Below are 25,704 nucleotides of genomic sequence, written 5' to 3' on the forward strand. Positions count from 1 at the left end.
TACTGCATTAGCTTAAATTACTAAGGAAACTACCAAGAACACATAAAGAACAAATGATATAATATCCATACTAACTTAAGATTATTAATTTTTTTTTGGTTGGGCAATGAGGGTTAAGTGACTTACCCAAGGTCACTCAGCTAATAAATGTCAAGTGTCTGAAGCTGGATTTGAACTCATGTACTCCTGAATCCAGGGCCAGTGCTCTATCCATTGCACCACCTAGCTGCCCCCCTAACTTAAGATTATTACAAGAGTTAAATCACTGATATTTAAGGGGTGGGGAAAATATCACTCACAATATTCCATGTGTCATATTGGGAAAATTGAGTCAAGAGAATCCTACCTCAGCCTTTGCCAAAAGTTGTTCTCCCAGCCTTCCCCCAGAGAACTCCCCCTGCAGTGCACACATGTAAAAACCCCATAGGATTGCTGGCATCATGGGTCATATGGTTCAACATTCATTGATGATTATACCTTGAGTCAGACTCAGAATTATAACAGCTAACAGTTCCATAATGTCTTAGACAGCAAGTTCCAATAATCAGTACTTCAAGTAAACTCACTTCTCAAGGATCACATATCCTAGATAGCAGGTATTAACTACACTTGTATTTATGTTAAATAGATGCTTTTCATGCCTAAGTTAACATTCAACAAATGAATTTGCTTTAAGATACTTAATAACCAACAACAAAAGAGTTTAAATAAGTGCAAACAATCACAAATGGCATACAGATGTAACGATTGGAATGAAGCCACCTGCTGGAGACTCACTGTAGAAAAGTTGTGCCATGAAGTGAAGGTCTTTGAGGGCAACACCAGGAGTCTTTTCTTTGGCATCAGGAAGTGACGTTTGCTGGTGGGAGGAAGAAGGGGGGAGCATGGCACTCTGACTGGGGCTCTTTCCTGAGGACTCTGGTGGAGAGCAGAGCTAGAAATGCACTCTCCCTTTAATAGATAGATGAATGTAGGCCTTTCTCTCTCTCTTTACCAAATTCTTATTCTCCTTAATAAATGCTTAAAAGTCTATCTCTTTCTAAAGCTTATAATTTATTGGCAACCACTTATTAGAGATTTTAGACAGACTAACTAGAATTTTAACCCTTAACATAATTCCTGCTTTGTTTCTTCAAGAAACGGGGTGTTTCCTTGATGAAACAGTCAAAAATAACAGAATATAATATCCTATGCTAACTAACAATATGTTAATAACAATATAGAAAAGGGAGAGAGGAAAGTTTTGTCCAGAGGGGCAATTTTTTGTCCTCATGAACTGGCACTTTGAAATTGGTCTTGCAAAGGGAGGGCCTCTGCAGAGAGTACATGTTATAGATGGTGTATATTATAACAGAAAGAGTAAAGAAAAAACAACAACAACAACAACAACACAAAACTGTTCATTTAAAGTCTCTGAAAGTCTTTTCTCACATGTTCTCTAGGTGTAGTCGTGGAATGGAAGTCTTTTCAGGGGTTGATGTGTGGATGCTGGTAATCAGCCAGGAAAATTTCCTACAAAATTGAGCTTAACACAACTTTAAAATAGCTTTGTCAGTAATCAAATCAAAAAATGAATGTTCTCAAAAACATGTCTAAGGGAATTCAGAATCTTAGTTGTTACACATGAAACATATAATAAAACAAAAATTGAAACATTCTTTAAAATTAATATTACTATAGTCCCCCCTTGTGGAGGGTAAATTGAGAAGACAATTGCTGCGATATTAATTTCTAAAAATAATTTTTATCTTTGTTTCATCACTTTTTTGCATCATCTGCCTAATTGTCCTCATGCCATTATGAGAAATTTTAAAAATCTAATATAATTGGTAACAGGTGTCAAGGCCAAATTCAACACTGTATTTATCACGACACCTGAGATAATTATGGGGTTTACCATAAAAGAACAGAGAAATGATGGGATATGAGCATTCCCACACTTGAGCAATATATACTGCCCATGCAGTATGCCAGGCTTAAAATAGGTAGGTGGAATATATGTCCATGCCACCGAACATATTGAGGGAAACTGAGTCAGACTTAATCAGATGCATGGGATTGAGATGTCCACAGCATCAGGCATATAGGAGGGGGCATAGAAGCCAGGTGAAGAATGAGATGGGTGGGATCAAAACTTCCAGCCATCTGTACAGTATTGTGGGGAAAAATAAAATAAAATATTAAACCAAGAGAATCCAACCTCAACACTTGTCAAAAGCCGTTCCCTCGGACATACCTTGACTTCATGCCTGTCTCCCCTCATGTGACAGTTCAATGTCTGCTCTTGCATGAATTCCTTTTGTGACTGGATGACATCTTGGCCAACTGGCATCTGATAACTCAGAATAAAGGCAATTAATGTCTTAAATGATAAGTTCCCATAATCCAAGTCTCATATGGATTTAAAAATTGAGGATAATAAATGATTGCAAAAAATGTGAATGTACCTTGACTCAGAATATAATATACATTTATGCAACAATTTCAAATAATACCTTTCTTTATACTAAGTATACAATTACTTTTGTGAAAAATCAGAACATATTTAAATACTAGTTAAAACACAACACAATCTCAAAGAAAACTTTTACGAATGTCCCCCTCTTTTTTTTTTTTTTTTTGGAATAGGCTTATCAAAAATAATACTTCTAGAAGCAATTTACACTTGCCTTGGCAAACAATTTGCCAGGGAAATGCTCTACAGAGTTTGATCAAATAATCATTTGAGAGAAAAAAAATAACAAAAACAAACAACTCAGAATATGGGAGCACAATACTCCCAGAATTAACATTGTATTATGAAATCAAAACCATCTTGCAATGTTTCAAAATATAGATGAATGAATAGAAGAAAATACACATGAAAGAATAAAAGACAATGAAATTCAAACTAGGGAAATCTAAATGAATATGAACTTAACATTAATAAGACTATTATAAAATATAAACTTGATCACGACTATAAAAAGCTTTTTACAAATATTCTCTCTTTTTTAAAAAAGCTAAGTATAAAACAATCACAAAAGCATGAAAATCTCTATGAAAATAAACCCAGACCATTAATTTCAAAATGTATATGTAATAGCATAGACATACTATGTAACCTCTGAACTGATACTATTACTCTGAGTGAATTCAGAACACTTTTGATTCCGGTATCTAAAATCCCCAATACTCATATTAATACCTTGCTGCTTACTTCTACATTTCTGTAAAATATGTACCCTTCCATGGCAAAAGAAGTGGACTCTTGAACTATTCAGCTTAAGTTTTTCTTCTTTAACCCCTCTATAATCTGTCAGTCCTTTCACCATATAAATGCTTTATAAGGTTACTAATTAAAGACAAAAGCAGATTAGCAAAATTATGAACAAAAGGAGCATATCTGGAATTTAAAGGGTTTTCTAAGGTCAAGTCAGAAGCACAGCCAGGCTGTGGAAGGGCTGAGCCTGAAGCTGCAAATGCAGTAGAGAAAGCTATGCATGCACATCAGATCTCTGGACTTCCCAGGCAGGGGAAGCAATGGGCTTGGCCATGGGAGGAGTAGAAGATGGGGTCTGGTGAGGAGGGGAGGGACCAGGGCAATTTGAATCAGACTTGATTTTGAACTCAGGCCTGGATTCCCCTTCCCCCTCTTTGCCTCCAGGCTCTAGGGGATTAAAAGCTTCTAGAGGTTGGGTCGTTGCCTCCAGGCATGGAAAATTAGAGAATCTCTTAGCATTAGAATTTGAAAAAATGCAGGAGTAAGAGGTTTCTCTGAAAAAGCATGGCTGGGAGAGGGGGAGATATTCCCTTGTGTGAGCACCTTGCTGGCTCTTCTAACAAAAATAAAAATAAAAAATCCACAAAGACAAAGCATTAACATGATCTTATCCCCCATTGTCTGGTTAAACAGACTAAACTCAAAAATAGGGTAATTAGGGAGTTTAAAAGGTCCATTTGAAAAAAATTTAAAGGGAAAACAACTGGTACTTAGCAGTTTAAAGGGGCAGGATAGGGGAAATTTCTTACCCAACCTGAAGGTCAGAAGATGGAGGTTTCAGCTTTCCTCTTCATGGTCAGCCATCTGTTAAGGGCTAAAATTCTAGCTAGTCTGTCTAAAATCTCTAATAAGTGGTTACCAATAAATTATAAGCTTTAGAAAGAGATAGACTTTTAAGCATTTATTAAGGAGAATAAGAATTTGGTAAAGAGAGAGAGAAAGGCCTGCATTCATCTATCTATTAAAGGGAGAGCGCATTTCTAGCTCTGCTCTCCACCAGAGTCCTCAGGAAAGAGCCCCAGTCAGAGTGCCATGCTCCCCCCTTCTTCCTCCCACCAGCAAACATCACTTCCTGACACCAAAGAAAAGACTCCTGGTCTTGCCCTCAAAAGACCTTCACTTCATGGTGGAGCTTTTCTACAGTAAGTCTCCAGCAGGTGGTGTCATTCCAATCACACAGAGAACAGAATAGAAAATGTTTTACATAATAGTATATAATAAAGCAGGTTCAGTTATTAACCATGTAAACATAAACATAGGATATTGTCCTCAGAATTCCTTTAAACAATGAGAACATCTCAAAGATGACTCAACCAGTTTGCGTGTGATTCCACACATGTCCTAATTCTAGGTTAAATAACAAACATAGGTATAACCAGATTCTCCATTAAGGTGATATAAGGCAGCTTATAAGTTACTATTGTTCACTAACATATCTTATACATATGACAAGTTCAGGCACTAATTTAACTATTGTTTAATACAAATAAATTCAGATCCAAACAGCAAGATCTTTCTAACAGCTTAGTATAGTAATTTAGATGCTTTAATATTAATTTAATAACCAATAGATTCAATATTGCAATAATAAACTTCTACTTTGTCTACCTTGATAATAGAAATATGCTATGAGAGTTATAAGAAGGACAAACTAAATCTAAGAATGAAACTCAAAGAAAATAAGTATTCAGGGTCCCAGGACAGCTTTCACCTCAATTAACAAAGCCTCACAAATCACTGTAGGGTTGGACATAATTATCAATACCAAATTGCCATTGCAACAAATTAGCTTACAAAAGTGATAGCAAGCCTTTTTGCTGACAAAAGTATTTGATTTTTTTCCAGTTACATGTAAAGATAGTTTTCAACATTTGCTTATATAGGATTTCCAATTTCAAATTTTTCTCCCTCCCTCCCCTCCTTCCCCCCTCCCCTAGACAGCAGGTAATCAGATACAGGTTTTATATATGTGTGTGTGTGAGTGTGTGTATGTATATGTATATATGTGTATATATGTATATGTGTATGTGCATATGCATATGCATATATGTATGTATATGTGTATGTGCATATGTATATATGTATGTATACATATACATACATATATATATATAACACATTAAACATATTTCTGCATTAGTCATGTTATAAGAGAAGAAACAGAGCAATAAGGAAAAACCTCAAAATAGAAAAACAATAGCCCACCCAAACAAAAGAAATAGTGTTGTTTGATCAGCATCCATACTCCACAGTTCTTTTTTTTCCTGGATTTGGAGATCCCTTTCCATCATGAGTCCCCTGGAACTCTCCTGTAGCATTGCATTGGTGAGAAGAATCTAGTCCATCACAGTTGATCAACACACAATGTTGATGATAATGTGTACAATGTTCTTCTGGTTCTGCTCATCTCACTAATCATCAGTTCATGCAAATCCTTCCAGGTTTCTCCAAATTCCTCCTGCTCATCTCTGGTGCAAGACAGAGCATTGACCGAATTTAACACAAGCCAGAAAACCCCCAGCACCATACTGTCTCTAAGAGAGAGCACATGGCTCCAAGCAGAGTTCAGAAGTCCTACATTACCTAAAAGAGAGAGCTTGACTACCAGACAGCCTTTCTCACCCATCATGCCACCCAGAATGGTGTTCACCTCATGATCTCAGTCTCTTTTCCTCTTCCATTAGAGGTGGCTCTTAAACACTGATCAAATCTAATTGGCAAACATCATTAAATTCTATTGGTTTACTTGACCTGAGAGTGGTCCATGTTAAAATGAACTGTACCTTGCTGACACCAGGGTCTGGTGCAAAGGCAAACCCCCTTAGGGCAAAGGCACTTTTACATAGGTGTGGTTTCTATCTCCACTTGACTGAGTTAGTCTGATCTCTATTGTACCTTTGGGCTGGCTTTGAAAGAGATCAGCTAAGATTCCTGAGTTAAAAGGGGGGGTCCCCCCAAAGCCCCATTATTAATAATAAGTTTCTCACAGGTTTTTCTGCATCTATTGAGATAATCATATGATTTCTGTTGGTTTTGTTACTGACCTGGTCAATTATATGGATAGTTTTCCTAATATTGAACCAGCCTACATTCCTGGTATAAATCCCATATGGTCATAGTGTGTGATCCTTGTGATGATATATTGCTATATATTCCTTGCTAGTATTTCATTTAAAATCTTTGTGTCAGCTTTCATTAAGAAAATTTATCTATACTTTTTTTCCTTCTCTTTTAGTTGTTACTGGTTTAGGTATCATTACCATATTTGGGTCACAAAATGAATTTGGAAGGACTACTTGTTCCAAATAGCATATATTGTATTGGGATAATTGTTCTTTAGATGTTTGGTAGAACTCATTTATAAATTTATCTGGCCCTGGGGATTTTTCTTAGGGAGTCATTGATGGCTTATTCAATTTCTTTTTCTAAAATGGGATTATTTAATTATTCTATTTCTTCTTCTGTTAATCTGGGCAATTTGTATTTTTAATATTCATCCACATTTCCCTTAGATTGTCAGATTTATTGGCATGTAATTGGGCAAAATAGCTCCTAATAAATGCTTTAATTTACAAATCCAGTGAAGGGGGAGAGGGGGTCTACATGAACAGCATGCAATGTATGATATAGCCACCAGATGGTGCCCTGATGTTGCATTACCATTATTTGTTTTCCTCACTGTACATGTCCAGCGAAACATTCTCAGCTGGTGAATGACAGTGACTATATCTTTGGTTTTCAGCTCAAAAGAAGCATTTTAATTCCTTGGTGTTCTGAGTCCTGAACTAGGAGATGAAATATTAGATTATGAAAGTCATTATTTTGCCTCCTGCCTCTCTCTCTTCTTCCTCTTAGGTCTCTTCCCTCAGTACCTGCAGCAATTAGCTGGCACAGTAGATAGAGCACTGGCCCCCAAATTGGGAGGATCCAAGTTCAAATCTCACTTCAGACACTTACTAGATGTGTGATCCTGGGCAAGTCACTTAATCCCATTTGCCTTAAATATCCAGGGTCATCTCCAATCATCCTGATATACATACACACACACACACACACACACACACACACACATATATATTGCCACTGGATCCAGATGGCTCTGGAGGAGATAGTGGGGTTGGTGACCTTGCACAGCCCTCCCTCACTTAACTCCACTTCACTGCAATTCATGACATCACCTCCTGATATCATAGACCCCTTGGAGAACAAAGGATAAACAACAAAAACAACAACCTCCATACCCCTTAATTTAGACACTCAGCATAGGATCCTGGGAAATTTATTGTGTAAAAGAGTCCAATGTGCTTTAAGCTTAATGAAGCTTAAGTGGCTCCCTTGTAGCAGATACAGGATGCATGTCATAGGTAGAGGGATTCAGGGTGAGATAAAGCCTGCTGATCCCTCTCCTGACTTTGTCTCTTTCTCACTGCTTATAAGCTTGGACTTATAAAGTTGGATGCACACATCAAAGATGACTGCATGTTCACATGTAACATTCTCTCTGGTCTTGTTTACCTCTCCCATTTATTATGTTGGATTGTGTTAAAATGTGATGGGCACAGAATGGCTTACTGTTCTCCCAAATACTTTCACATCTGTCCCCAAAACTGAGCACTGACTGAATCTATGTGTTCATTCTAGACTAATTCTACCTCTCCCTACCTCCAGCACTCCCAAAATGTACACATCGCCCAAGCTAACATGCTAAAAATAGTTTTTCTGCTTCAAGGCAAGGAGGATGGATTAGAACATCCAATGACCCTGGACTCCTTCCTGAACTACAGGTGAAGTACTCCATCTCCCAACTCCAGGCATTTTCACTCGTTGTCCTCCATGCCTGGAATTCTCTCCTTCCTCATCTCCATCTCCTGGTTTCCTATCAAAATCCTACTTTCTACTAGAAGCCTTTCTTGAGCCCCTTTAATACTTGACAAAGCCAAGTTGCCTATCTGTTGATTATCTCCAATTCATCTTATACGTGGCTCATTTGTACATACAGGAATAACCCATTTTATGGCATTTCACTTTATTGTGCTTTGCAGATATTGAGGGTTTGAGATTTTGTTGTTGTTTTTACAAATTGAAGGTTTGTGGTAACACTTCATTAAGCAACAGCTTTTGTTCACTCCATATCTCTGTGCCAGGTGTTAATAATTCTTGTAATATTCTAAACTTTTTCGTCATCATCATATCTGTTATGGTGATCTGTGATCAGTGATCCTGGTTTCTACTATTGTAATGGTTTTTGGGAGTCATGAACCATGTCCATGTGAGACAGTGAACTTATTTGATAAATATGGTGTATGTTCTGACTGCTCCACCAACTGGGCTGTTCCTGTCTTTCTCCCTCTCCCTGGGCCTCCCTATTCCCTGAGACACAACAATATTGAAATTAGGCCAATTAATAACCCTACAATATCCTCCAAGTGTTCAAGAGAAAGGAAAAGTCCATCCATGTGGTAAACATCACTGTTGTCTTATTTTAAGAAACTGCCACAGCCACCCCAACCTTTAGCAACCATACTCTGAGCACTCAGCAGCCTCAACATTAAGGCAAGACCTTCCACCAGCAAAAAGATGACCACTTTCTGAAATCTCAGATAATGGTTAGCATTATTTTTAGTAATAAAGTATTTTTAATTAAGGTATGCACATTTTTAGACGCAATACTATTGCATATTTAACAGACTACAGAACAGTGCAACCATAACTTTTATATGCACTGGGAAACAAAAGATTTGTATGACTTGCCTTATTGCAATAATCACAGGGAGCAGAGCAAGCTTATTGCTTGAGAGACTGAGAGGGATCATTCATCTTTACCTTTTTCTAAGAATGCAGTGCAGGGGAAGGAGTAAATGTGTACCTGTAAGAAGGTTACCTCATTCAGCTGAATATAGTCCTTAATTTCAATAACATTTCTGAGGTCATTGGTTCTCACAGTCCCCCTTAGTGCAGGTGCTGGAGAGGAACAAAATTTCTTCAACAAACAGGATCCTCTTCCTCAGATGGAACTCTGCCTCCTTCCCATTCTCTTCTCAGAATTCTCCATATGCCAGTTCCATCATGGACCATGTATACAGCCTTGGAGTTTTACCCAAAGAGTTTTTGCTATGCATCCTAGGATTTCTGTGCATGGAAAAGTGATATAATTATATTTATACAGAGAATAAAGTTAAAAGGATAATAGGCATGTAATTGGGGAAGTGAATTATGAGGGCCCAGTCCCTAGAGCATGCTCACTATGCCTCACCAGGTATTAACCTGCATAGAGGCTTGGTGAACCTGCTTCCAGAAATGCATGATGAAGGTGCCTTTTTCCCTGATTCAGAACATGACCAGGTACCCTCTAACTGTGCCCTATCCATTTACTTGTGGGAATGAAAAGCTTGTTAATTGGCTACTGAACTGGAAATGGCAGTGCATACAAAAGGCTTAAAGAGAGAAACCTTTTCCTCTCTCTTCCCTAACAGCTTTTGAGTGAGAAGGAATAAGAAATACTACAAGCCTCCAGAGAGAGAAAGAGAGAGAGAGAGAGAGAGAGAGAGAGAGAGGTAGTAGCAGCAGCCACAAACACAGCTGCAATTGTTTTTATCTTCCCAACCAGGCCACCATATTGGCATGAATTAAGGAATGAATGAATGAATTAATGAATGGATGAATGATGCTCTTGTTTCTGTGTCTGTGTCTATTCTATTCTTTTTTTTAAATCTTATCTTTTTTTGGTGGGGCAATGAATGTTAAGTGACTTGCCCAGGGTCACACAGCTAGTAAGTGTCAAGCATCTAAGGCCACATTTGAACTCAGGTCCTCCTGAATCCAGGGCCAGTGCTTTATCCACTGCACCACCTAGCTGTCCCGTGTTTATTCTTTTCTTATCTTAGGTTACTGAGTATCAGATATAGAATGGACCAACTTATGATTTGATAAACTTCCAAATATCAGAAGAAACCCAAGAGGTTGACTCAGGTCCATAGTGGAGTCTGCTGTTAGGCACAGCAGCAAGGAGTTAGGGCTGAGAAGCAACCAGCTGGGCATGAACCAATGGTGAATTGACCTGCAATCTGGGTCACCATGTCTTGCAAGCAAAGAAGCAACCCACTGATTAGTGATGTCACCTGTAGGAGTGAATATGGTAGGGGTAAAGTATGCTAGTCACCACTTAAAGTTTGAGGCCATTCTCTCCAAAGACTGAGTAGGTAAGTAGAGGGAAGAGTGTACTCTTCCGTTGGTGAGGGGATGATTATCTGTACTTTGGTCCTTGCTATATCTTCTCGGTAAAGATTTCTTTTAAAAGTTAATTGACATTCGCTGGTTAATCAATACCAAAGAGAGGTTAACTTCATTGTTCTTTTATAAGGAGAGAATACATTGAATGGGGGCTTATGAGTTATAATTAGAAAGACATCCCAACCCTAAGGAGGAGATGTAAGCCGCCCAGCTCTGGGGGCCTGACTTGCTAGTATAAGAGGGTGAGGAGTCAGAAGCAAAACACTTTTGAAGAGGAATATGGTAAAAGAAGATATAAAATAGAGTAAATATCATGGGAAGGGACTAGGATGGGGGGAAATAGTTATGATGATTGAGTATAATGGCAAAAACATATGGTAGCTACTTTACTGGGCTTTGTGAAGAAAATTCTTTGTCAAGTTTAAGGTACTATATAAAAGTTATGATGAACAGAATGCTATCAGAAAAATCTGGAAAGATCTACATGAGAGTGAAATATACTGTATACAAAATAACAGCAATAGTATAAGATCTGCTAGGAAGCACATGGTTATTTTCAGCAAAGCAATGATCCAATATAACTCTGAAGGACTTATGAAAATTGCAATCCATCTACAGAGAAATAACTAATGGTATCTGAAAACAGATTGAAGAACCATTTTTGACAGTTACTTAATCTGAAGTTTTGTTTTTATCTATTTTCTCTCACAACCTAGCTAATGTAGAGATGTTTTCCATGACTACTCATGTATAACTTCTATTGAATTGCTTGAGTTTTGGGGGGTGGGGATGGCAAGGGGGGGGAGGAAAAGAAGTTGGAACACAAAGGGTTTTTTTTAATTATGTCAAAATTTGTTTTTACATGTAATTTGGAAAATTCTAAACAGAGAAAAAAATAAAAATAAACTACATTGGATTTGTCATCTAAAAAAAACATAAAAAAATAAGAGGGTGTTGGGTAGTGAGCTCAGAACCTATATTCTTTAGGCAAAATAGTTCTTTACCTCAGCAGATAGTCATCACTATTTATCTCTCCCTAACAGGCTCATTTCCCTTGAAGGACATTCTCATTTTCTCTCTCCCTCTCTCTCTCCATCCCTCCCCTCTCTTTCTCTCTTCCCTACCTCTCTCCTCTCTAGCCTCCTCTATTTTCTCTCTGTTTCTCTCTCCTCTTTCTCTGTCTCTGTCTCTCTCCTCTCTCTCCTCCCCCACATTCTCTGTGTGGTCTCTTTTCTGTCTCTGTCTCTCTGTCTCTGTCTGTGCGTGTATATGTGTGCCTCTTTCTCTCATAATGAATAATGGAAAAAGTCCCTCTTCCCTTTATCAGTCTGGTTAAAATCAAGAGTCATTGCTCAGCATAGGAGCAACATTTCCTATGGGTTCTCTATCCACTTCACCACCTAGCTGCCCTAACAAAACACTTTTGAGAAGAAACAGGACGAAAGGAGATAGAAAATAGAAGAAATGGCATGGGAAGGGAATAAGATGGAGGGAAATACAGTTAGCAATAGTAACTGAAAACAATTTTTGAAGTAAGTTTCCTTCATAAAGACCTCATTTCTCAAACATATAGAGAACTGAGTCACATTTGTATAAAATAATGAGCCATTCCCCAATTGATAAATTATCAGAAAATATGAAAAGTTTTCAGATGAAATAATCAAAGCTATCTATAGTCATATGAAAAAATGTTGCAACATTATTGATCAGAAAGATGCAAATCAAAACAATTCTGGCATACTACCTCATACCTATTTAATTGGCAAATAGGACAGGAGAGGAAAATGACAAATATTGTTGGGGATATGGGGAAATGAGACATTAATGCACATTGGTGGGGTTGTAAACTGATTCAACCATTCTGTAGAGCAATTTGGAACTATGTCCAAAGGGCTATGAAACCATGCATACTCTTTGTCCTAGCAATTCCAGTCTGAGGGCGCTAAGGAGACACAGGGAAGGACGCTATAGAAACAGTACAGAAAGAGAGGGGGCTTGAAGTTACATGGTAGAGAAGGATGCTACAGAGACTCTGAGAGGTCGAATTTTACTTCCGTTGCCTTTATCCCTAACTTTATTCATCTACATAAACCCTTTGCTGTTAAATGGAAAGACATAGTTGGCATATCACTTTGAGAGAAGCAGTTGCGGGAATTTTTAAATGGCCCTAACAGACTGGCTTAGGCAATTAATAGTCGTCATATAGCCAGTCAGTCAAAAGTCCACAGATTAGGCTCAGTTAGTTAAAATATTTTTTACAGTTGAATGGTGACCATGAAGGGACTTACAGCCAAGATACAATTTTTCATATATCCCACAGTTATAAAATTTACAGATCAGGATAAGTTAATTTTTTTTTTTACTCATCCGTATAATTGAAAAATCATCGGGGCAGCTAGGTGGTGCAGTAGATAGAGCACCGGCCCTGGACTCAGGAGGACCTGAGTTCAAATCCGGCCTCAGACACTTAACACTTACTAGCTGTGTGACCCTGGGCAAGTCACTTAACCCCAATTGCCTCACCAAAAAAAAAAAGAAAAGAAAAGAAAAATCATCCTCAGATAAGTAAAGGGATTGCCACAAGGTCTCATAGTCGGTCTGCAGCAGGGCCAAGATTCCAACCCATGTCCTGTTACACCAGACCCCAGCCTCACTCTGGGACACTATTTGTTAAGGCCCCCCCCCTTTAGGAGCTTGCCAGTCAATGGTCAGCTACCATCACTCCTCTCCCACCCCAAAGGAGGGAATCTGTCCGGGGACCAATGGCATGTGACCCTGTCCTGTGTTCAACATGTCAGTAACTGTGGGCATTTCTCATGCTTGCCTAGGTCACAGCTCTCCAGTCTACTTTTATGAATTTCAGCACCGTCCAAGCATACTTAAGGATGTCAGGCCAGATTTTGTGAAAGCAGACCATGGTGACGAGATGCCTTTTGTCTTTGGAGCTCCTTGTAAGCAGTGGAGACTGGATGGTGAGGGAAGCAGTGGCTTGGGTGGGGGATCAGGGGTGGCACAATCCCTGGGGCAGCAATTTGCCATCTCCATCATCTAACTTACTCTGACATTAAAATAAATAATTATGCTTTTTCTATCAACAAAGCACATGCCCATACATCATCTCGTTTAATAAAGACAACAATAGCTAGAAGTAGTTAGCATTCATATACTGCTTGAAGGTTCACAAAAAGCTTTGTATATGTCACTCTCTTGTGACAGTCTCCTATCAGCCCTGTGAAGTAGGTGCTGTTCTCATCCCCATTTTACAGATGAAGAAACTGAGCCTGAGGAAGGCATGAGCTCAGATCCTGACTCAGACACTTGAATAGCTCTGCAGGAGTCACAGAGCTAGTCAAGTGTCTTAGTGAGGATCTGAACTCATATCTTCACAGCTCCATATTCTGCCCTCACTCCACTTAGCTGCTCTTTGAGTCTCCCATACGGTGCTTACTGTATGCCAGGCACTGTGCTAAGAAAACACTTTTACAAATTCCATCTCATTTGAAGGGGACCTTCCAATTTTGAGACCATGGGAATACAATGAGACCAGCCAGTCTACCCTGTCTCCAGAGAAAAAAAACAAATCCCTAGTTCTTTTCACAGCATTATAGTGGAGGTGGTTTCATTTTCACCCTTTGTATCTCTAGGGCACTTGGTAGGTAAAAATTAATGATTATTAACTGACTGAATGATTGATTTAGAGCTGAAAGAGATGTTAGAAATCATTGAACAAGAATAAACATCGAGGCCCAGAGAAGGGAAAGGACTGATCCAAGGTAATGCAGACACTAAATAGCCAGGTCCTCTGACTTCAAATCTGAGACTCTTGTTAAGAAACGGAGTTGCTTCCAGGGGCTGGTGAAAATAGCAGACATCTCTATCCTGCATTATCATTAGTGAGCATTTTCTAGACAACATTTTTTGTAAGTAGATAATGTGGTGCACTGAGGGTCCCCAAAACAAAACATTAAGATAATAAAACAAGTCACATGATGCCTTACTTGCAAAGGAGTAGCATGGGGAGACAATATCCCTGAGCCCAAACTCAATGTGTTTTTTCTAGAGGATTTCTTTTATATACAAAAAATAGCAAAATCAAAGGAAATGTTTCCTCTACTATGATTAGTCATACTAACAAGCTATTTCACAATAACAATAAATTTTACTAACAGGATAAAGGCAGGGGTGTACTGGGAAATATTTAACAATCAGCTCTCTGAACGCCTCATAAGATACACTTTTTTTTTTTTTGGTGAGGCAATTGGGGTCAAGTGACTTGCCCAGGGTCACACAGCTAGTAGTAAGTGGTAAGTGTCTGAGGCTGGATTTGAACTCGGGTCTTCCTGACTCCAGGGCCAGTGCTCTATCCACTGCACCACCTAGCTGCCCCACAAGATACACTTTTAAGTTATATTATTCACATTTTTCCATAACTTCGTTAAATCTAGAAATCAACAAAACAATGACCCAAGCTCTAATTTATAATGCATGCCAATTTCTAAGGTGTAACTTCCCCTGCTGAAAGTTTAACAACCAGCTCTGGTACAAATTGGCTCCAGCACATCCCTGGATACAGGGATACAGGGAGAATAAAACATTCCCTTTGTTAAGAAATACTGGGCTGTTAAAACCTCTTTTGTCATTAAGAAGCTTCTGCTTAAGAAAACAAGACATAATTGATGTTGTATTCAGAGGAATAAGGCAGGATACAGGTGATATAGATCCTAAGTGCGGCTAAGTGGACAGGTCATCTCATATCTGGAACTTGAAAATAGCCTGTGGTTTAATTTCCCTTGCCTCAGTTTTCTTTCCACTCCAACCCATCCTCCACTCATATCTGACAATGTCAACCCTTAGTTGATAAACTCTAGTGGTTCCCTATTACATCTAGGTTCAAATAGAATAACCTTTGTTTGGCTTTTAAAGACCTTCAGATTTTGGACCCTGCCCACCTTTTCCTACACTTTACTCCCTTTTGTGTACTCTTTGATCTGGTCATTGCTACCTCTTTGGTGTTCCTGAAACAAGACAAACCATCTCTGGACTCTGGGCATTTTCTCTGGCAGTTCCCCAGGCTGGAATGCCTTCCCTCCTCATTTGCACCTCTGGGCTCCCTTCAAGTGTCAGCTAAAATCTCACCTTTTGCAAGAAGCCTTTGCTGGGTGCCCCTTAATGATGGTGCCTTCTTGTTTTTAATCATTTCCAATTTGCTTTGTAGATATGTTATATCTACATAGGTGTTTGCAGGTTATCTCCCTTCATTAGATTGTGAGCTCCAGGAAGACAGTTTTTAAACCTCTCTTTTTATCCCCAGTGCTTGAGTGCCTGATGGATGGTGTGTCCTTCATAAATACTTGACTCGTCACCCACTAGCTAAATGCCCCTTTGCCTGTTAGAATGCCTTTTTTTTACTATGAACTCAGTTTCAATAATAAAATGACACCACTGACCTCCCAGTGTTATGGTGAGTATCAGAGAGTATCCAAGCTAGACAAGAATTTAAAGAGTGTCTAATTTAGGAACAGCTAGGTGGTGCAGTGGATAGAGAACTGGCCCTGAAATCTGAAGGATCTGAGTTCAAACCCAGCCTTAGAAACTTACTAGCTGTGTCTGGCAGGTCACTTATCTTGATTGCCGTGTGTGTGTGTGTGTGTGTGTGTGTGTGTGTGTGTGTGTGTGTGTATGTGAAATATCATCTTGGTTTTAAGCAATTACAAGGCCACTATAGTTTTCTGAGAAAAGAGAATCATAATGCTTACTATGAAGAATTTTATTTTTTTATCCTGTTTGAACGAATCTTTATTAATTACAGTTCATAACAATAACTAGCATTTATATAGCACCTACTATGTGCCAGTCACCCTACTATGTGCTTTACAATGATCTCATTAGATCATCACACTAACCCTGGGAGGGGAGGGCTATTATTATTTCCCTTTTAGAGATGAAGTAACTGAGGTATACAGAGGTTAATTGAAATTGCCCAGAGTCATGCAGCTAGCTGGCCATGTTGCTCAAATGCCAGATGTATGTTTGCCTAAAAGACCTTTTTACAGAGAAGTTACGTAAGGCAGGTACTCACATGATGATCAGAAGAAACAAGATGAGGACACTCTCAAGGTCTCTCTGAAGAACTTTGGAATCAATTTTGTGACATGGGAGACACTGGCAAAGGACCACCCAGCAAGGTGTGCTCACATCAAAGAAAGGGCTGTGCTCTGAGTGATGCAGAATTGCAGTAACTCAAGAGACACATGAGATGTGCTTATCTAGAACCATGTCCACTCCTAATATTCCTATGAACTATTTGTGACTGACCCATGGTAGAACCTTCCAAGCTTGTATTTGTCTAATCAATCACAATAGGATATGCTGTACCCTGACCCCAACATTCTGAGGTCATCTTGTTCCTCCAATCAACCAACCATTTGAGTTAGTCTTTGAACTCCAGTCTTCCTGATCCCAACCTCAGCACCCTATTAACTCTCCCACAGGACTTGAATGCTCTTGGAAAGGTCCCTTTACTCTTTCCATTCAGATGCAGTCCTAGCTGCATTCTAGCTTGGTGGAAACTGGATATAGTTAAGCTGAATCCATTGAAGGGTAGTCCCAGTTCCTGGAACAGCTATTGAAACAGGTTCCCACTGCCTGGGGAACAATTCTTGGCATGATGGCAATGAAAAGCAAACAACCCAAGGAAGGTTCTGAGAGCCATAATGTTTGTTTTCTTGGAGCCTCCTTTTGGCAGCTTCTACTCTCCATTGACTACTAGCAGGGTCATAGTATTGCAGAAGTGGAAGGGACTGCAGAGACTGCTAGTCTAACCTGTACCTAAAGCAAAATCCTATTCTACAGTTGACATGACAGGTGATTAGCCAAGGGATGCCACCATATAATGGTGACATTTCTAGCAGATTTAGGAACAGGAATTCTGCTGGTTCTTTCAATGGGGCTCAAGTGTAGCTTGGAGGGGCAGCTAGGTGGTGCAGTGGATAAAGCACTGGTCCTGGAGTCAAGAGGACCTGAGTTCAAATTCAGACTCAGACACTTGACACTTACTTGCTGTGTGACCCTGGGCAAGTCACTTAATCCCAATTGCCTCACCAAGAAAAAAAAAAAGAGTAGCTTGGAAAAAATGGTCTCATCCTTGGGCTTAGTGTATTCCATAGAATAGTCTATGGAATTTAGGGTATAGAATCAGAGAGTTAGAAATAGAATGGATGCTAGGCATAATCTAATCCAACTCTTTTATATATATGGGGTGTTATCTGGCAGTCGTGGTGTTGTTCAGTCATTTTTCCATTGTGTCTGACTCTTCATGACCACATTTTGAGGTTTTTTTGGTACACGTACTGGAGTGGTTTGTTTACCATTTCCTTTTCTAGGTCATTTTATAGATGAGGAAAGTGAGCTTGGTCATAACTGATAAGGTTAAAACGCAAATCTCCTTACAGAAGGCATCACCCTTAGGAACTCAGATCCTATTTCTTTGATATAGGGGGTAAGTACGCCTTGGCCTGAGTATTTGAAGAATAACACATGGGAGTGGGAGTGAACTTTATCCTATTTGGACCCAGAGGGACAGAACCAGGAGCAATGGCATTGGGACGATGGATGGAGGTGGGGGGAGTTGCAACAAGACACATTTGGGCTTGCTGTCAGGAAAATATCCCAACAATCACAGCAGCCCCAAAGTTGAATGGGTGACCTCAAGAGATGGCGGTTTCTGCCTTATGGGCATCTGACTCCCATGGTTGTGATGAGGATCAAATGAGATGATCATTGTAAAGTACATAGTATGGTGGTTGGCACTTAGTAGGTGCTATCTAAATGTTAGTTGTAAGTGCTGCCCCCCAGTGCCTGTAACACTCTTCCTCCTCTTCTCTACCTCTTGCTCCCCCAGGTTCCTTCAAGTCTCAGCGTGGAGCTATGTCTCTCCTCATCTCCAACTCAAGCTTCCCTGGTCTCCTTCAAGTGTCAGCTAAAGCTCTAAATAGCAAAGAAACTATCCCCAATTCTCCTTAATCTTAGTGCCTTCCCCCTGACTATCCCAAATTTATCCTGTCTTGTTGTTGATTGTCCTTCATTCTTGAAGAGGAGCATGACACAGGAGGTGATGTCATTACTTGCAAGTGAATTGGATTTCAGGGAGGGAGGGCTGTGCAAGGTTACCAACCTAACTCTCTGCTCTAGAGCCCTCTGGATCCAGTGGCATGATATAAATCTGGATGACTGGAGGTGGACCCAGATACAATGGGACACCTTGGCCTTCTTAAGACCTTTCCCAGGTCTCAGCAATGAATAAATAGAATGAAAAAATGAGTAGGTGGAGGGAGGGAGGAAGGGAGGAAGGAAGGAAGGAAGGGAGGGAGGAAGGAAGGAAGGAAGATTCTCAACACTGACTACAACTATTTCCTATTAGAGTTAAAATAATGTGAATTAAATGCCAATGTAATATGGTACAATATTGTAATATTACAAAGATCTTAAAACAGTATAGTCAACAAATATTTGATTTACTTGAGAAAGAGAGAAAGCTAGTAGCTAAAAATAATATTGGTTTAGAGGAGAAATTATTTTTCAAAATATTATAGAGAAGAATAGTAGAAGGTTATCAGAAAAAAATGGTCAGTGTGTTCCATGGGAAAGAGCACTGATTCTGCAGTCAGGGGACTCAGGTTCAAATGCTGCTTTTGAGGCTTATTATCTATGCTACAATGGACAAAGTCACTCAGTATCCCCGGACCTGAGTTTCCTCAACCACAAAAGGAGGTGAATGGACTAGATGGCCCCTGAGGTCCTGTGCAGCTTTAAATATACATTTCAATGATTCTAAGGATAATTTCATAAAAATCAGTGAGTGGTAGAGGGAAAAACAACCTTATAAACAAATTTTTTGAGAGACCCAGTTAAGCAAAATATTCTTGAGGACATTTAAATCTCATACATTTCTTTTATGTAAACTGAGGTCTACAGAGATAAAGAGACTGGGCCAATACCACAAAGGAGACCTTGGCTGATCTTGGCTGCCCCAAGACAGATTGAAATGGAAAGATGTATGACAAATCGATGAAAGATAGAAAAGATCTGCCCAGACTTTCATACTCAAAGTCTTTGAATGAATCTGTAATTTCATCAATGTGGATAATTAACTTTAATGGACCAAATCACAACCATCAATGTCTGCCTATCTTGTGCTACTCTTGTCCATGTTATCCCACAGGTTTGCCTTTCTGGGACCCACTGAGAATATTGCAGGCTGCCCTGCATGGCACTGTATCCATCAACAAGATAACAGTGAAATCCACAGGCTGCCAATTAGTTATCTCTTATGCTTAGCACTCCATCAGCCCATCTCATGTTTTAATCTTATTTCTTTTATGAGATACTTTTTTCTACTTGTTCATGATTTCTTGTCTCTAATATATTACAACCTCCTCATGAGCACATTATGGGTGTGTAGTTTTGTGTATCCACTTAATCAGGGCTTTTTTATTCATTTATTCATAATCACTCCAACAAGTTTGCTCTAAGTGCCCATACAGGAAAAAAAATGGATTAAAGAATGCTTATAGTTAAGACTATGATATGCAGTTGAGTAGACAATTATAGGCCTCTGTGTCTGTGTATTTGTGTATGTGTGTGTGGACAGGCCTGTAGGTTATTTGTATACATATACATGCACACATGTATATGCAGGCCCAATACACAATGAATATAACCATATATGGACATGCATATGTCCATATAGATATCTATATGTCCATTTGTATAGGGGTATATGTATATAAATCATATATATTCATACAGGTGGATATAGTGTGTGTACATGTATATATGCATATAAATATATGTATACATAATGTATACAGACATACAAATGTATGTGCATCTGCATGCATATATATGCATATATGTGACCTATTCCATATACGTCTGTGTATGGTTCCTCAGACACAAGCTAGCTATGTGAGCCTGAGCAAGTCATTTAACCTTCCAGTCTCAGTTTCCTCAACTGTAAATTGTAGATAATAATAGCACCTGCTTCACAGGGTTGTTGTGAGAATCAAATGAGGTCATATATGTAAAGCACTTTGAAAAGCTTACAAGTGCTATATAAAGCTAGATATATACATGTCTATACATACAACAATATCTATCTATCATCTATTGATCCATCTATCTATCTTCTATCTATAATCTATCACCTAGAGATCATCTATCTGTTTATCATCTATCCATCTATCTATCTACTATCTACTATCATATATCTATCCATCTATCCATCTTTCTATCATATATCTGTCATCCATCTATCTATCTATCTATCTATCTATCTATCTATCTATCTATCTATCTATCTATCTATCTATGGTGCCCCATTCCCTCACCTTTTTTCCATATTTGTATAGGGTGGGCCAAAAATCACCAAGAGGTTTCAATATTTAACAACTCCTTTATTTTTTGTTTTTAATTTACAATACCATAGAATCATATATAGTATATATACACATACAGTGGTAAAGCACCAGCCCTGGATTCAGGAGTACCTGAGTTCAAATCCAGCCTCAGACACTTGACACTTACTAGCTGTGTGATCCTGGGCAAGTCACTTAACCCTCATTGCCCTGAAAAAATTTTTTTCTACTTTACTGAAAACTAAACAGTAAATTAAGGTAATTTAATTCAATCTCTCCTGAAGCCTGAGGCTTAGTGCTAAGTGGTATATATTGAACGATAGATTATTTATATGGTGATATGCCTTCATATGTTGTTGTTTTGGGGGCGTTTTAGTTGTGTCTCTTTGTGAACTCATCTGGTGTTTTCTTGGCTGAGATACTGGAGTAGTTTGCCATTTCTTTCTCCAGCTCATTTTGTAGATGAGGAAACTGAGGCAAATAGGGTTAAATGAATTGTTCAGGGTTATACAGATTGTGTGTGGGACCAGATTTGAACTCAGGTCCTCCTGACACCAGGTATGGAGTTCTATCTACTGAACCAATCCATTGTCCTGCACATCCACATAGCACTTAATAATTATAAGAGCTTTTACAAGGGAACCTCTAGGTAAACTTAAAAACCTTTAACGATACTAGCATAAGGTTGAAAATCTTAGGGGAAATCATAACAAAAAGTAGAAAGGAAAGGGGCCTTGCCAGTACCAAATCTCAGACTACATTGCTACTTATGAAGCAGTAATTATCAAAACTATATGGCAATAGTATAAAAAAAAAGGAAAGTTGGCCGTTGAACCAGATTAGGTACACAAGATCAAAAAGAAAATGGACACTTTCTTCTAGTGTTCAATAAACTCAAGGACTTCAACTACTGAGGTAAGGGCTCATTATTCTACAAAAAAACTGTTAGAAAAAAAAGTAGAAAACCATCTGGTAGTAATTAGGTTTAGATGAGCATCTCACACCATAATCCCCAAAAGATCCAGATGGATCCATGATTCAGGATCAACATAAAGGTTTATATCACAAATTAAAGGAATAAGAAAGGAGATCTCAATAATTATGGATATTTGAAGAGCTCTCTACCAAACAAGGGTTAAAGAGTGTTACAGGAGATTAGACAACTTTTATCATGTGAAGTTAATGATTTTTGAGGAAAGGCAGTGAGCTCCCAAACTCATGACACGATCGCTCCAAAAACATCCAAATAACGCCATAGGAAAATGCCTGGAGCAGCAAAACTCACGGAAGAATATGCTGAAATCATCTTCTACCCAAGAACGGCTTGGAAGGTCAGAAGGAGGGAGCTGCTGTGCCAATACAGGGGTCAAGCCCAACTCCACAGTCACCCTGACACAGATCCAGTCCCAGGAAGGCCTCACCAGAGAAGCAAACCACCTCCAGAAAGAGACCCCAAAAGGAAAACTCCTAGGAATATTATAGCCAAATTCCAGAGCTCTCAGGTAAAGGAGAAAATATTGCAAGCTGCCAAAAAGAAAGAATTCAAGTACTGTGGAGTCCCAGTCAGGATAGCACGAGATCTAGCAGCTTCTACATTAAAGGACCAGAGGGCATGGAATATGATATTCCAAAGGGCAAAGGAAATGGGATTACAACCAAGAATCACCTACCCAGCAAAACTCAGCATTATCTTTCAGCAGAAAAAGTGGGACTTTAATGAAAGATATTTCAGATATTTGTGATGAAAAGACCTGAACTGAATGGTAAATTTGACTTTCAAATACAAGACCCTAGAGAACCATAAAAAACTGGAGCTGGGGGACATGCCTGGGGTCATACACTGGGTGACTGTCTTGTGTCTGAGGCCGGGTTTTGGCTAGGATTCCCCCTGGGTCCAGGGGTGATGCTTTGTCCACTGTGCCACTTAGCTAGATAATGACATCTTTAGGGTTAAATTGAGGGGTGAAGGGAACTCACTGGGGGAGGGGGAAGGGCAGAGGTCAAATCCTACATGAAAGAAACAGGAAAATTGTACAAAAAATATTTATAGCAACTCTGGGTGGAGGCTAAGAATTGAGAATCAAGGGAATGTCCATCAATTGAGGAACGATGGAAAAAGCTGTGTTATATGATTGTAGTGGAATGGTCTTGTGCTATAGGAAATGACAAACAGGATGATCCCGGAAAAACCTGGAAAGACTAATGAACATCGATGTATAGTGAAGTGAGCAGAGCAGAGAGGACATTGTGTGTAGTGACAGCAGTATTGTTCAATGAGCAATTGTGAATGACTTAACTACTCTCAGCAGTGCAATGATCCAAGACAATCCCAAGGAACTAATGAGGAAGCTTATTCTCCACCCCCATAGAAAAAAGTGATAAAAAGAACACTTGTGGATTATACAAATATAACCTGGTTGTGATCTTGTGGAGGGCAGAAGGAAAGGGAGGGAGGGAGAAAAATTTGGAACTCTAAATCTTATGAAAATGAATGTTGAAAAGTACCCTTACATATAACTGGAAAATAAAATAAATGTTTGTTGCTAAAAAAAGAAGAAATTAATGATTTTTGCATAAACAAAATCAATATAGTTAAAATTAGAAGGGAACCAAATCATCAGGGAAAATCTTTAATAAGATCTGATATCTGTGATGTTTAAAATCTAAATTGTGGCCGCCTTAAATTAGAAGCTTCCAGCACTAGTCTTTGGACATTAAATACTTATTGAAGCATACAGATATTTACAAAGAGTTCAGAAAGTTAAGAAAAAGAAGTCCTACCTAGCCTAGAGTTCCAGCCTGGTTGGGTTCTTCCTCAAGTCCTCCTCCACAAGCCTGCTTTAATCAGGAACTCTCTAGCAAGCTGATTGTGGAAGCTTTTTATAGGTCTGGAACAGAGGCGGTCCTTACACACTGCTTCAAGCTGATTGGTTGGCATCATCCAAATCCATTGGTTTTGAAGGTGTTCTTGAGTTCACAGTCTAGCTTCTGATAACAATACCTTCTTAAGGGATAGCCAGGTGTGATTACAATCCAATTAACTTGAAGTAGGCTTAATCAGCAGTCAATCACTCTCACTTGATTCAATCAGTATAGATTAATCTCCAGGTGGGTCTTTGAGTATCTGTTAATCCCATTATTTCATCACATATCCAAGATATAGCCACTCCCTCTACCAAAGGATTTAAAGCAGCTGAGAAGAACCCTGTTGGATGGACAGAAATCTTTGGTTCACTTTTTTTTTTTAATTTAATTTTTTTTTTTGTCGGGGCAATGGGGGTTAAGTGACTTGCCCAGGGTCACACAGCTAATAAGTGTCAAGTGTCTGAGGCCAGATTTGAACTCAGGTACTCCTGAATCCAGAGCTGGTGCTTTATCCACTGCACCACCTAGCCACCCCCTTTTGGTTCACTTTTATCCATTGACCAGAAGGAATTATGTCATAATGAGCCAATGTTACTGTCCCCTTGTCTTGAAGGAGAAGTCTTATGAGAGGCAAGAAGTGTATAGGCAGGAAGGCAAACTCAGACATCCTGTACTTGAATTTTGAGAGAGAATTGAGCGAGTATGGAGGTAAATGGGGCAGCTGTCACATCAACAACACCTAGACATTGCCACCACTGCCTTTGCCCACCCCAAGCAGGTGTTCAGCCTGACATCAAGATGAGTGGCCTTTCTAGGCAGGCTAGTTATTGTGGAACTTTCCATTCAGGAGAACTGATGATGCCAAACAATAATTTTCCCTGCTCCTTTTTCCTTCTGTCCCAACTTGGGAGAAGAGATGTCAAATCCAAAGTGTGAGGCTTATCTAACACTTATTTACATTTCTGTTGAATTAGTATTTAAAGCTGGCAATAGATGAAAATGTGGTTGTTCACAGTCATGCTGATTTACTCAGGATGGATGAAAGTGAAGGGCAGTGACTGCTGTGAGAGAGAGAGACAGACAGAGACAGATACAAAGAGAGAGAAAGAGAGAGACAGAGTAAGAGAGGGAGGGAGAAGAAGAGAGAGAAAAGTAGAGAGAGAAGGGGGAAGGAGGTAGAGAGGAAAAGAGGGAGTTAGAGGAAAAGATGAAAGGAGGGTAGGAGGAAGGAAGGGCAGTAGAGGAAGAAAGAGGGAGAGAAGGAAGTAGGGAGGGACAGAGAGAGGAAGAGAGATGGGGGAGAGAAGAAAAGAGGGAGGAAAAGAGAAAGAAGGGAGGGAGAAAGGGAGAGAAAAGGAGAAAGGGATAAATGTAGAGAGAAACAGACAATGAAAGATACAGAAACTGAGAGTCAGAAACAGACAGTGAGAGAGACACAGAAAGACAGAGATTAAAACAAAATGAGTGAGAGAAAATAGATTTACTATTGGGAATAACTGGAATCTTTCCAGCTAGGAACTCTGAAGTGATAGGAAAAAGAATCTTATTGTTTTATATTCCATAACTTCCCAAAGTAGGGACAAAAGAGTAAATTCACTTTCTGCTTGGCAACGTTGAATCCGGAAGTGGTTTCTATCTTGTATGAAGGTTTGGTGAGCTGTTTTCATAGTTGGCATGACATTTCGCATTGTTCTCCTCTGCATATTCAAAGAGACCTTTTCATAGGTGTAACTGTATATTTACCAAAAGTCACTTAACTCTATATTTTCCTGGACTCATTATATGAATGCTAGACATATGCCTCAAAGAGAGAAAAGAAAGAGGAAAAGGGCCCATATGTACAAAACTATTCATAGCAATACTTTTTGTTATAGCAAATAACTGGATACCAAGGGGATGCACATCCACTAGGGAATGGTTGAAAAATTAAGG

General features: G+C 39.1%; 1 long non-coding RNA gene across 1 annotated transcript; it reads right to left on the reverse strand.

The window, feature by feature from the left end:
• Positions 1-5,678: 5,678 nt before the first annotated feature.
• Positions 5,679-23,749, reverse strand: LOC122740003. Its single transcript, XR_006354702.1, has 3 exons — positions 23,689-23,749; positions 9,144-9,391; positions 5,679-5,730 (listed from the first exon to the last, which is right to left on the reverse strand). It is a non-coding gene; the product is annotated as an uncharacterized LOC122740003 (long non-coding RNA).
• Between the last annotated feature and the right edge of the window lie 1,955 nt (positions 23,750-25,704).

This window comes from Dromiciops gliroides, chromosome 2 (genome assembly GCF_019393635.1).
Source record: "Dromiciops gliroides isolate mDroGli1 chromosome 2, mDroGli1.pri, whole genome shotgun sequence".
NCBI lineage: Eukaryota > Metazoa > Chordata > Mammalia > Microbiotheria > Microbiotheriidae > Dromiciops > Dromiciops gliroides.